Genomic DNA, 12,537 nt, shown 5'->3' with positions numbered 1-12,537 from the left:
GATTCGTGATGCCATTCGGTTAATAGAACCCTAATGAACCTTAGAAACCTTCCCTACAAGCCCTTGGAGCCATTAATGACCTTGGGAATCAATTTGGCTGAGTTTTGGGCATGAAAACCTATATTTTGGATGCAGGCAGTTGCACGGTTGGTTGCAGCTACTGTTAAAACCGCCCCTACAACTGACACTTCCCAGAACTGCTAAGCACTCGACCTATGCCTGCTATTTTGGTCATAACTTTGTTTACATATATCATATCGATGCGATTCAAATTGCATTGTAAATTATACTTAAAGGGATACATATTATATGGACAATACTCTGACCAACTTGAAGTAGAAGTCTTTAAAAAATTGTCCCAAACCTTGTTATTGTGTTTTGACAATAATTTTAGAATTGAATTTACCCCGGTGCCCTCGCTTACTTTGTGGATGTTTAAGTAGGCATTTGAAAGGTTTTAATGGGGGTTACCTACATCCTTTATTATCTTCTAAACATGCTCATTAGATAACCCACTATGGTGCTAAGGTCTACCCCATGATGCCCCATCGACCTCCCTATAGCCCTATTTGAAGAACTTAGGGTTTGATACATCAAAACCCAAGGATTGAGTCAAAACAACCCTATAATCCCTTGATACTTTGGGTTAATATGGTTTCTAACACCTTAGAGGCCCTAGGATGCTTCCCCCTTAAGCCCTTGATGATTTGGAAACTAAGTGGAAGGAATATGAAAAATATTGATCTTAAAAACCCTAAATTTGGTCCATAGAGGGATCCACTCTTAAATCCCTCGATCCCTTGAGTTGATTAGGTTATTAATACCTTAGTGGTCCTTAGGAGGTTTCCCCTCGAGATCATGAAGCTGGTAACGCAAGTGGGTCGAGTTGGGAAGGTGAAGACTTAAGAAATTCGAGTCTGCCCTTGGGAGGTCGCAAGGCCGGTTGCAAGTTCTAGTTGCAACCGCCTCTACAACTGCAAGACCCCAAAGGCTAATGTGAGTGGGTGGTCGCAGGCCAGTTGCACATAAATATGCAACCACCTCTGCAACTGCAGTACACCCGAAGCATTATGCCCGGGCGGTTGCAAGGGCGGTTGTACTTGCTAATGTAACTGCTTGTGCAACCGCCCCTATTCTAAATTGTGTTATCCTTATGCGGTTTAAAGAGGGACCTCTTGGGACCTCTTCTACTCTTTGTAACTCCTTCTTTTATACTCCTAGGCAACTATACACCTACGGTGAGGCGTATTAGGCGACGAACCTTAACTTCGATTCTTGAGATATACTAAGTCAGTGGGGATTGGATCTTGATTTATTTTCGGAGTGTTTATTTTCATGTTTTGCAAATTTGATTCATGCATATGTTATTGTATACTGTACCAATGATGTTATGCTTACTATGCTTATGTATTCAAAATCTAGTGTACTATATGACTGTTAGTCTTGGTTTGACTTTGGGAAAATGCCATCATGTTGAATGTTAGATACTTAGGGAATATGCTATGCTTGAATTGCGATGATGGATTTATGAATATGTTATTGTGATATGGATGTGATTGTAGTTGTGAGGTAAATGTGTTAAAAGGGATCCATCGAAGAAGTGTTCCGGTACTGTGATCACCTTAATGGTTAACCCAACCCGAGGATCGATGATGTGTTTTGGTACTGTGGTTGGGACTAACAGAGGTTTGTTGGCAACGGATCCGGGGATCGATGATGTGTTCCGATACTGTGATCGTCTTGTTTGATAATCCAACCCGGGGATCGAGGGTATGTTCCAATACTGTGGTTTTGGATTATCGGAGGTTTACTGGAAACCAATGGTACGTTCGGGGACCGGCAGGCTTCCACTGGCGTAGCTAGGTTGTATCGTTGGGGATCGATGATGTGTTCTGGTACCAAGGATACGGTTCTACTACATCATAGATTAATGACATTGTATCGCTGGGGATCGATGATGTGTTCCGGTACCAGGGATACGACACCATTAATCTACAATCCATAGCACACTTAAATGCATTGCATTACATCACCATCAATGTAGTACATTGCATCATTAATTTTAGTGTATCCAACATTATAATTCATTTGTATATGCTTGTGTTATTGTAACTGGATTTGGTGTATGAGTTATCATTGGTGGTATGAGACGCCAATGATGTTCGTCTCTTATGTTCGGCTTGCAGTCAATCAATTATGCTTGTGTGAATGTAAACTGAACTTGATGTATGAGTTATCATTGGTAGTATGGGATGCCAATGATGTTTGTTTATCTTGTTCGGCATGCATTCAATCGTTTGTCTATTATGTGTAATTCAATTTTTTGCTCATTAGTCTCAGTGGAGCTCATCCCTTGTGGAACCATCTTTTTAGAATGTCTTGCAGGTAGTGTTGTACCAGAAGGCGATAGGGGTCTTGGTGGAGGATGCGGATGCGAAAGTGGGACCATGCTATTGATGCTATAATTGTTTTCTTTATTTCTTGTTGCTTTCGATATCATATTTTTGATGTAATGTTCCCTTTCTTTCCTGTATTTATAAGCATCATTTAATGTAAAGACTTTTAGATAAATTGTATTCATGAATAATATTTTTATGTAAATTATCACTTCAGTTTTTCCCTTAAGGAGAATCAACTGTATTATTTAAAAGTCTTCTGCTACTCTGATATTAGCTTGATTCTTGTTTATGTGTCTGCGATCCTGGAGGCGATTCAGGATGATGGTAAGCATCCTGGTTACATCAAAACCCTAAGGTGGGTTTGGGATGTGACATTGATACCCTTAGAGAAGTACAAAAGAATATAAACCCAGCATTGGTTGGCCATTACTGCCAAAGAGAAGGCTGGGGTGGGGACCAATGGTCAATGGACTTGGATGCATCAACATGCTTGTATGTCATTGCCATTGCATAAATTCATTAAAAAACCATAGAAATCTAAATGTGAAATTCTCCATTACATCAATTCATTAAAAACCATAAAGTTGCATCATTCAAGAGACCAAAAACATGTGAAACAAAGCTCTACTTCCCTTCCCCTTCTCATACATGTATTACACCTTCATAACACTTAACAATAAAGTTTAAGACAAACAAAACTAACATAATTTGATACATTATCTTCATTGCATCATTGACTTCTCCACAGTCTTCATCAGACTATGAAACTCTTCAATCCTCTATTGCTCCCTCCTCTGTTGGCCTATAAGAATAATTTCACCCAAAGTATTTGGTGCATCATTGATGAAGCCACATTGTCCTGTTTCACCCATGGCAGTACACCATTAGAAGAAGTTGCAACCATTCTTGACCACGTATGTGTCTATGAGTGATCCAGTTGTGTCAACCCTAGTAGAGCAGACCATGACAATGAATAAGGGAATGCTTGTCCCATATACTTTTCGATCAACTTCCATGGCCGGGCAACACTGGTGAAGATTTTCAGGTGAGCTTTGGGGTCACCAGCTCCATCAAAGTTGTCTGGCTTCCATTTGAAGTCTTCAGTCACTGTGGATTCCAGAAAGAATCCCATAGTAATATCTTCAGAAATGTCATAGCTTTTCCCACTGTGAATAGTGGCTTCTAGTTTTTCTACCTTCTCTCTCATCCTTCGCTCCCTGTCGATATCAGGAGATTCTTGATGAGCATCGGCCATGACATCTTCATCTTCTTTTATCTGGTAGGAACTCTGGAGGATGCTGGTGCTACTCTAGGGATACGCTCAGGGTCTTCGGAAGTAGGCACAATTATAGTTCTTTGTTGGGCCTGCATTGATTGCATTAATTGTGCCATTGCTTGTTTCATTTCGTCCATCTCTGCCTGGATTTGGTCCATTAGCTAACTTTCGTGAGGATCTGGACGGTTACTACTTGGTGGGTCCATGTTACCTGTACGAGAAGACTACTCTGGTGGGTTCAGAGGAACCATTGAAGCAAGTAAGACAGAGGTCATAAAGTCTTGACTAGATGGAGGAGACGAACATTAGACAGAGTTAATTCGAATTAACCAATTGTTGTGATGAAACAGGTAGCAGGAAGCTCTCTTGATGTGAAATTGTGCCTTGAATAAGCAAGAAAAAACTAATTTAGGCCAAAGGGAAGACTTTATTTACTATGGACAACATTCCCACACAAATATGTACAAACAAGGTTAGTTCATTTACCAACACGTTGCTTGCCCTTGATCTACCTTCCTTAGGTAATCAATGGTATGACTACTTTGTTATGTAGTAAGGAATATTGGCATCCGTATTGAATTCAGAATGAATTCCAACGTGAAAGGGACCAATACCCCTACACCGTTAAGATGTGACTGATGTAGTCATACCATAATCCTCTACTGTTCGGTAAATCATATGTCAAACATGCGTTGCCAGATGAAAAATAACCAAAGTGGTTTAGATAAGATCGACCCCGCGGTTAACCTTACACTAACATAGGATGTCTTTTCACTGAGAGATAATCTGAGCTTCTCTTTTGTAGGCATGGTATATAGGTAAAATGTTCACCAAAGTATTAATCCAATGAGCACACCCGGTGGCTCTGAAAAGAATATCCCGGTGGTTAACTCTTTGCTACCATAGAGTGCCTTTTATCGTGGGACAAATCGAGCTTTTCTTTTGTAGGCACATTACAGTAACTAGAGTTTACCAACGGAAATTCTAATCGAGTCCCCCAAACAATCTACCAAGTTAGTTTGTGGTGAATCCTATTCATATATGGTCTAATTTCCTACATGAAGCATGTAATAGGTAGGCCGATAAGACATAAAAGGTCACCCTTGATAGAACCAATATACCTATCGCTTATGAAAGCGAGTCGTGGGTACGTGGTTCCTTTGATATACATGGGGAATAGATCAGTCAATCTCAGAATCATCAAACTAGTGCCTTTTTTGAGTATCGAATGTACCCCACAACAAACTAGTGACCATCCTCGCTAATGATTCTAAACCCATAAAGTAAACATCAAGGGGTGTGACTTAGCCACAAATTATCCATGACTACACATAGGTTCCAACGACTAAACCACGTGGTTGAGTGTTTATGTAATGTGTGTGCATGTACAATGAGTGTAGTATAGAAAGTGGGCATCATTTGATCTCAGAATCTCCACTAGGAACATCCTCGTCACCTGATTTCACTTTGAACATAAGAAGCGGCTACCATTCGATCTCAGAGTACTTAGTATAATGTGTCTCACCTCCCCGGGGGTAAAGACACAACAGGGAGTACCCTCGTCATTTGCTTTCACTCCAAGTACGATGCATGATGCAGTAAGTATAATCATGGTACAAACAAAGTTATCAAACAAGCATATTTCCACACAAACTAGTATATGAGAGAATAATCTATGTATATAGAACAAAAAATGCACCTAGTATTGAAAGCTTGACCATAAACTTTCCTTAGTGGAGTCGCCACTGTAGGTACAACGTGAACGCCGGATTGGGTTGGATCCATCCTTGCGGGTTGGGGGCCGACGTGGGATTTATCGGCGGTTGATAACCCTTTTAGGGACTCGAATATTGAAATGTTGTGGTTTCTTACAAACCAGTGATGGGAGTGCGAGAAAATGCACAATTTAAAATAGCAGAAGGGAGTCACCACCTAGGTTGTAAAGGGCCTAGAACCTAAATGGGTAGCCCAAATCCTGGTTAGAGGATAGGGCTACGATTGATCCATATGATTTGGCCAGAAAATGGGTAGGATGTTAGGTTACGATGATGGGAAGGTTTTACGCACCCCACTCCGCCCGGAGAAGCCGGTACTTCATGTTAGATGCTAGGGTTCATAGATTCTGTCAAAATAAAGTCTTATATAACAACATGCAAAGTTGATCTATAGTAAAAAATATCATGCATCATAAGAAATTAATTATGCAAACCAAGATATAGTAATAAAAATTACCAAAATGCCCTTGGAGGACATAAAGGCACCAAATGTAAATAAAGTCATGTTTGAAGATCACCAATGACTAAAACATGACTAAATATATTAACAACATGTGCATGGAATATTGCAAATATAATAAGAGCCTAAAATGAAGATAATTACCAAAATGCCCCTGAAGAGCATAAAGGCATAAAAGGGTTAAGAAATCATATTTGAACATCACCATTGATCTACATATGACTAAATACGTTCATATATATGAGGTATTCCAAACACCTGAAGTGCAATCCAACATAAAATGATAATAATTACACAAATACCTCTGAGGGAAGAACTGTGCATAAAATCATATTTAAACATCACCAATGATATTAAACATGACTAAAGAGGTTAACAAAACTTATGTGTGGTATTCCAAACACCTGAAATGCAATCCAATTTACTATGGCAATAAATGTACAAACACCCCCTAAGGGCAGAATCCCTAAGGGCAGAATTGTACATAAAACCATATTTCAAATCACCAATGATATTAAACATGGTTGTAAGTACCGTGGTCCTCGGGACAAGGGTTCCTCAGCCTTATGGCGACAAGGATTAGCTTCGATGAATAATGGTGTATCGTTCTAATATATCATCATGGGGATTGGGATCATGCTTTATAAAGAAATGGAGTCGCCACCTAGGGTTAGGGCCTAGGACCCAATGGGTGTAGCCCCATCCGGGGTTAGCGGAAAGGACTACGTGATCCATATGGTTTGGTCAGAGATTCAGGGTAAGTAGTCAGGTTACGAGGGTGAGAAGGTGTTAGGCACCCACCTCGTCCGGATAAATCGGTCTTTCTACTAGATGCTGGTTTTTGAATATTCTCCTTTAATAATATATCCTATTAGTACATGTAAGGCTAAGTTATGATGCACTAATCATGACAAAGAAAGAAAAATCATTTACTATGTACACTAAAACGAGTTACTTTAATTGTCTACATTATGCAAAAAATAATAAGAAGAAAAGATACAGATACCTGTCAAGAAATACACAAAATAAACGACAGCGCGCCGAGTGCGAAATATGTGATGTCCCACGGCTCAGGTGGAGACGGACGATCGGCTTGTCTCTCTCTTGTCGGACAGAGTAAGGACTATATGAGATGGGTTTCACTACTTAAACTTCGAGCAGAGTAATGGCTACATAAGGGATTCTTGTTATCTGTATACAGACAGAATAACGGTTGTGAAGGAGGTTTTTCGTTATCCGTACACTGACAGGATAACAATACCCAAGAGCAGAATCACTCTATGCTTGGATGGGTAATCGAAAGATCTACCCACATTGAAGAACTCCACTCACTCATATACTCATGAGGGAAAGACGGAGAAAAAGAGGGTGAAAAGGGGGCAAAACAAGCCCTGGAGGGTCTCCCTACCCGAGAAAAGCTTGAGAAATGAGGGAGGGGGACCCTCCTATTTATAGGGAGGGGGGACCCTCACCCTTAGCCGGATAAGCCCTCCATGGCGCCGTGGAGATGTCCACGACGCCATGGGGGACTTTTCCACGATGCCGTGGGAAGGAGCCCACGACACTGTGGGGGCGCAGTACCACTTTTCCTTATTTTTTTGGGTTTTTGGCTCCCTTCTGACTCTTCAAAAAATTTTCTGTTGGGGGGCCACACCCCTCGCAGGGGGGCTGCTTGCCCCCCTAGACCCCCACGGTCCGCTAACCGGCTAGCTGGACCACCGTGGTGGGGGAGGGTGAGCAGTACCTCCTTTAGCGTTTAGTAAAAGGGTCTGATAAGTCATTTTAGGGATGCTAGGGTGATTTGGTTCAGATGTAGGGACAAGAGTCCTTCTTGAGAGAGATACCGATGTCTGGCGGTGTCTTGTTGTCATCATCGCCGGGGGGTGATAAAATTCAGTATCTACAATGGTCAAATATATTAACAACCCATACGCGGGGTATTCCAAACATCTAAAATGCAATCCAGGTTAAAATGACAATAGTTACACAAACACCCTTGAGGGTAGAATTGTGCATAAAAATGCATGAAAATGATAACTTATATCCCAAAACATGTTTATTAATGTCAATACATGTGTTACAACTATTAGGAGTCTTCTAGGGTCCCAAACAAAGTTTGGCTACAAAATGACCAAAATGCCCCCAAAGACATAATGGTAAAATGGTGTCAAAAAAGACACTCAAGGGGTTGCAAAGGTCAAAAGTGATGTGGATCAACTTAAAATGACCAGACATACCTAACAGTATTACAGGAGTGGGATTTCAGACATGTAATTGGTATATTACCAAAATGCTTTTGAAGGGCATAAATGCAATGAGTGCGAATAAAAAGCACATTTAGACATCACCATTGATTAAAACATGATTAGATATATTTATGTGTATGATAACGCTCCGAGCCTAACGGGGAGATCAAACGTATTTTTAGAAAAACCGGTAATGTGACGATCCACGGATTGATAGGTTTTTTAAGAAAACGTGACAACGCAAGGGTTGAAAAATTGAAAGTCTAGAATGACCAGAATAAGCAGTAAGATTCTGTCGATGTCAGAGTCATTTATTCTACAAAGCAATAATGACCGACGGTGGACACATCCTCACGTCATGAATCAGATCATTAGTAAAATAACGCACACACACATCACTAAAACCTTGGAAAGCAAATAATGACCGGCAATGGGTACAATCTCACGTCATCGCGCGGTCAGATCATTAGTAAAAGTAACTTACGCACACATCACTAAAGCTCCAGAAAGCAAATAATAACCGACGGTGGGCATTGCCTCACTTCATCGGTCAGATTAATAGTAAAAGTAACGTATGCACACATCACAAAAACCTCAAAAGCAAATAATGATTGGCGGTGGCACAACCTACACCATCGGTCAGGTCAATAGTGAAATCACGCACACAAACATCACTAAAACCTCCGGAAAGCAAATAAACACCTGATGATAAATGTCCTAAAATGACTAAATATGCCAATGTAGTGATAATGGATGGCCATTTTGGGCTCTTTTTGAATAATTTACCAGAACGTCCTTGAAAGGCTGGAATGATATTTTATGTGGAATTATGATGCATGATGAACATGCACATGCGTGGAGATGGCATGAAATATCTTAACAAGTGTCAACGTATGCAATAACAAGGCCACTTTAATGGTCTATATTATGCGAGAGTTGGAATGAAGTAAGAAGTGAAAATACCTGGATATGACCTTGCACGAGGGTTGGAAAGGGAAGAACTTCCGTGCAGAAATTTCAGCGATGCTTCTGCTTTATCAGAAGAGATCCGTTAATAAAAATTTGGGCAGAACTCTGACTTATCAAACGAACTATGGTTGACGAAATTCTAGTAGAACCTCAGCGTACTGGGAGAGTTTTGTTGGAAATTGGACAAAACCTCGGCTCAGGTGAAGGGGAAAAGACTTATTCTCTCTCACTTGAAGGGCTACTTTCCACAGGGTAGGGTTTGGAAAAAATCCTCATTTATCTACGGATTCGGGACTTTAAGGGACTTTCCACAGAGTAACGAGACATCGGAGGGACAAAATCATGTCGGCAAAGGGTAATAAAAGATGGAAAATGAGAAGTAGAGGAGAAAACCCCACTAACTCAAGGCATCCGAGTGACATTTTTTTTTCTCCAAAATAGGAATAAGGAAATTTCCAAAAATAGGAAGAAAGGTGGAGAAGGAGAGTCGGCCTAAGGGCTTAAATATTTAGGGACTCAAGTCCTCGGATGCTTGAAAATGAGAAAAATAAAATCTCCAAAGGGTCTTCCTCTATACTCTTTTTTTTTTTCTCTCAAAACTAGGAAGTGAAAAAATCTCTGAGCTTAGTTAGTCTTTTAAGCTGTCTTATTCAAAGGGGGGGGGGATTTATTCTATTTATAGGGTAGATATTTATTTGATAATTTAGGATATTTTAGGTTTTCAGGTTAATCTATAGGTTTCCACGGATTGAGGATGCTTACATGGATCCATGTGACCACACATGGTTCAATGGGATTGTTCCACGGATTATGGGGTGGTTACATGGATCCGTGGAACCTTCCCTGGATCCATGGATCCTTAGGTGGATCCATGATTCCCCTGGTAGATCCATATCACTTGGATCGAAATCTTTGCAAGTTTTGGGCCATGTTTCCCATCCGGGTGTCGGACTTTGACACAAAATATACTGTTGGATTGGTATTTCCGAGCTCTATCCAAAGGTACAAGTTTTAGTCCAAGATTAGGTTAAAAAATATTTTAAATTTGATCAAAGTGATTAACCTTAATTTGGTGCCGAGGGAATTCCCGATAGTGTTTCCAAACACTGCTTCTGCACCCATGGCTAGCATTAAGTATTTCGCACTTAAAAACACTTGTCAGAATCTTATCAGGGTCAAAGTACGGTAGGTTAGGTGGTCAGGCCCTTCTTGAGAGAGAGAAACTTCATCAATCCACGTCCGGTTGTCATCACTGTTGAGGGGGAGACAAAATTCAGAGTCTACAAGTGTGAGTGTTTTCTGTACTTCTATAAGTTTGTGGATTTTACTACCTTTTTCTTTGGAATCCTTCTATATGTTGAGACATTATAGTGACTGTTTTTGGTGATGAAAAATCCTAAGAATGTACAGAGACCTATTTGAAGATCAAGCTTCACTTTAGTAAGACCAAGTGGATAGTGATTCAGAGCTTAAGTGGATAGAACATCTACACGTGTTTATCATTGACGTTGAAAACTTAGGAAATAGTTTAAACTTGTCATTCATTTTATTTTTATAAGTTATAAAGTGATTCTGATAGCTCTTAGACCCATAGGATATAGTGTATTAAGTGTCTAAACATAATAAACATGAATTTATAGTTTAACCTTAGTTGGGTGACTTTGCCTATGACCAAAGGAAGCATTTTGAACTTATATTGATAAATTTGACTTGGCATGTTGATCTAAAGCCTATGGGAGGTCAAATGCCATAGATTTAGGCTGTTTCAGGCTATTTCAAACCCATAGGAGGTCATATTTCAATAGTTATAGGGGTTCGATTGGCTCTGCCAAAAAAGAGCCATTTGACACTCTTTTGGCCATTCAATCTTCTCTATAAGAGGTGTTAGTGGGGTTTCAACGAAGAATTTCGCACACATATTGCAAATATTTTTGTGTTGGTTTAAAGGGTTTATAAGAATCATAGTATCGAGTTTGTAACTTGCAAATTTTTCCTTTTTCCTTTTTTACTTTCATTTTTATATCCAACTATTTGAGCCATTTGTTATAATTGACTGAAAATATTCAAAGACCCTTCTAAGGGAGTTGTGGTAGGAGATTGCAGAATCCCTGGTATTGTAGAGGTTGTGAATAGTAGCACGGAAAACTAGTTAGATTTGAGTGTGAGCCCAAACAGTTAGGTTATTGTTGAGCGCATGAAGAACAATTCTGAAAGCTTGATCGATCAATGTCATTGGGAAATTGATTGGAAGAGATTAAATTAGGAAGAGTAAGATTCTTTCTTTTACGGGGCCGTCTTGAACTCATCAGATTGGTTATGGAGAATTCAAATATCTTTTGGCCTAGTAATTTTGAGCTTCCTGACTCTATCATTTTTAAAATTGAATTTTTAATGTTCCCTTTCCCTTGGAAAGCACTCATGAAAACCCTAATTTCCTTCATCTTAGTAGTTGGGCCAAAGTTCGCCTTTTGAAAATTGAAAGTGCATTGGGACTCCGTAGAGTAAAAGAATCCAACATTGCAGGCATCATAAAACTTATTTGGAAAATAGTGTTTAGACAGAAAAACATTTGGACTGACTGGGTATACTTTAGATACTTGAAGTCAAGTTCCATTTGGACTGCCACTAGCCTAACTGAGGCATCTTGGGCTCAAAGAAAATTCTAAAGTATAGACACCTTGTTAGTGATGTCATTTGTTCAAGCATTGATGATGGATGTGCTACTTATTTGTGGCTTAATAATTGGCATCTTAATAGTATCCTAATTTCCGGATATGAGGATGGAATAAGATATGATGCTGGATTTGATAGGATGGCCAAGGTCTCCTCTATCATCCGGGGTGGTATTTGGTATCCAAGGCCTAGTGTTTCCAAAAGCTTGATTGAGATATGGTCTAATCTCGATTCTGCAATGTTGAGGCCAAGGGGAAATGGTGATTTTTAGTTCTATGGCTTCCAAATTCTTCTAAGAAATTTACCTTTGCCTTTACTTAGAATTTGATTAAATAAAAAACCCAGAATTTCCCTTGCTTAAGAATGTCTTGTTCAATCAATTATTCCTAGATATAATTTTACTGTTTGACGTGCTTTAACTCCATCTCTCCCTACCCAAGAGTTTCTTCTCAACATAAACTTTTCGATCCCTAATTATTGTCTATGTTAGAATTCTCAAAAAAATGTAAACCATCTTTTCATTTCTTGTCCTTTTCTAGATCTGTTTGGAAAAGGGGTCCTTAGTAAGTGTTGGCCTCTTGAAAAAACAATTCTTCCCTTTCAAAGGACAATGAAGGTAGAATTTAAAATCTTCAGTGGTAAGTGTAAGGAATGCATGGCGTGGAGATGAATCCACGACTCCCTTTGTTCTCCTCTAGGGGTTCTCATCTTCTCTTAGTTTGGGGGAGAGGTGAATTGG

The sequence above is a fragment of the Telopea speciosissima genome, chromosome 11 (genome assembly GCF_018873765.1).
Source record: "Telopea speciosissima isolate NSW1024214 ecotype Mountain lineage chromosome 11, Tspe_v1, whole genome shotgun sequence".
Lineage (NCBI taxonomy): Eukaryota > Viridiplantae > Streptophyta > Magnoliopsida > Proteales > Proteaceae > Telopea > Telopea speciosissima.
The sequence above is the reverse complement of the archived record's forward strand: the minus strand, read 5'-3'. Positions refer to the sequence as shown.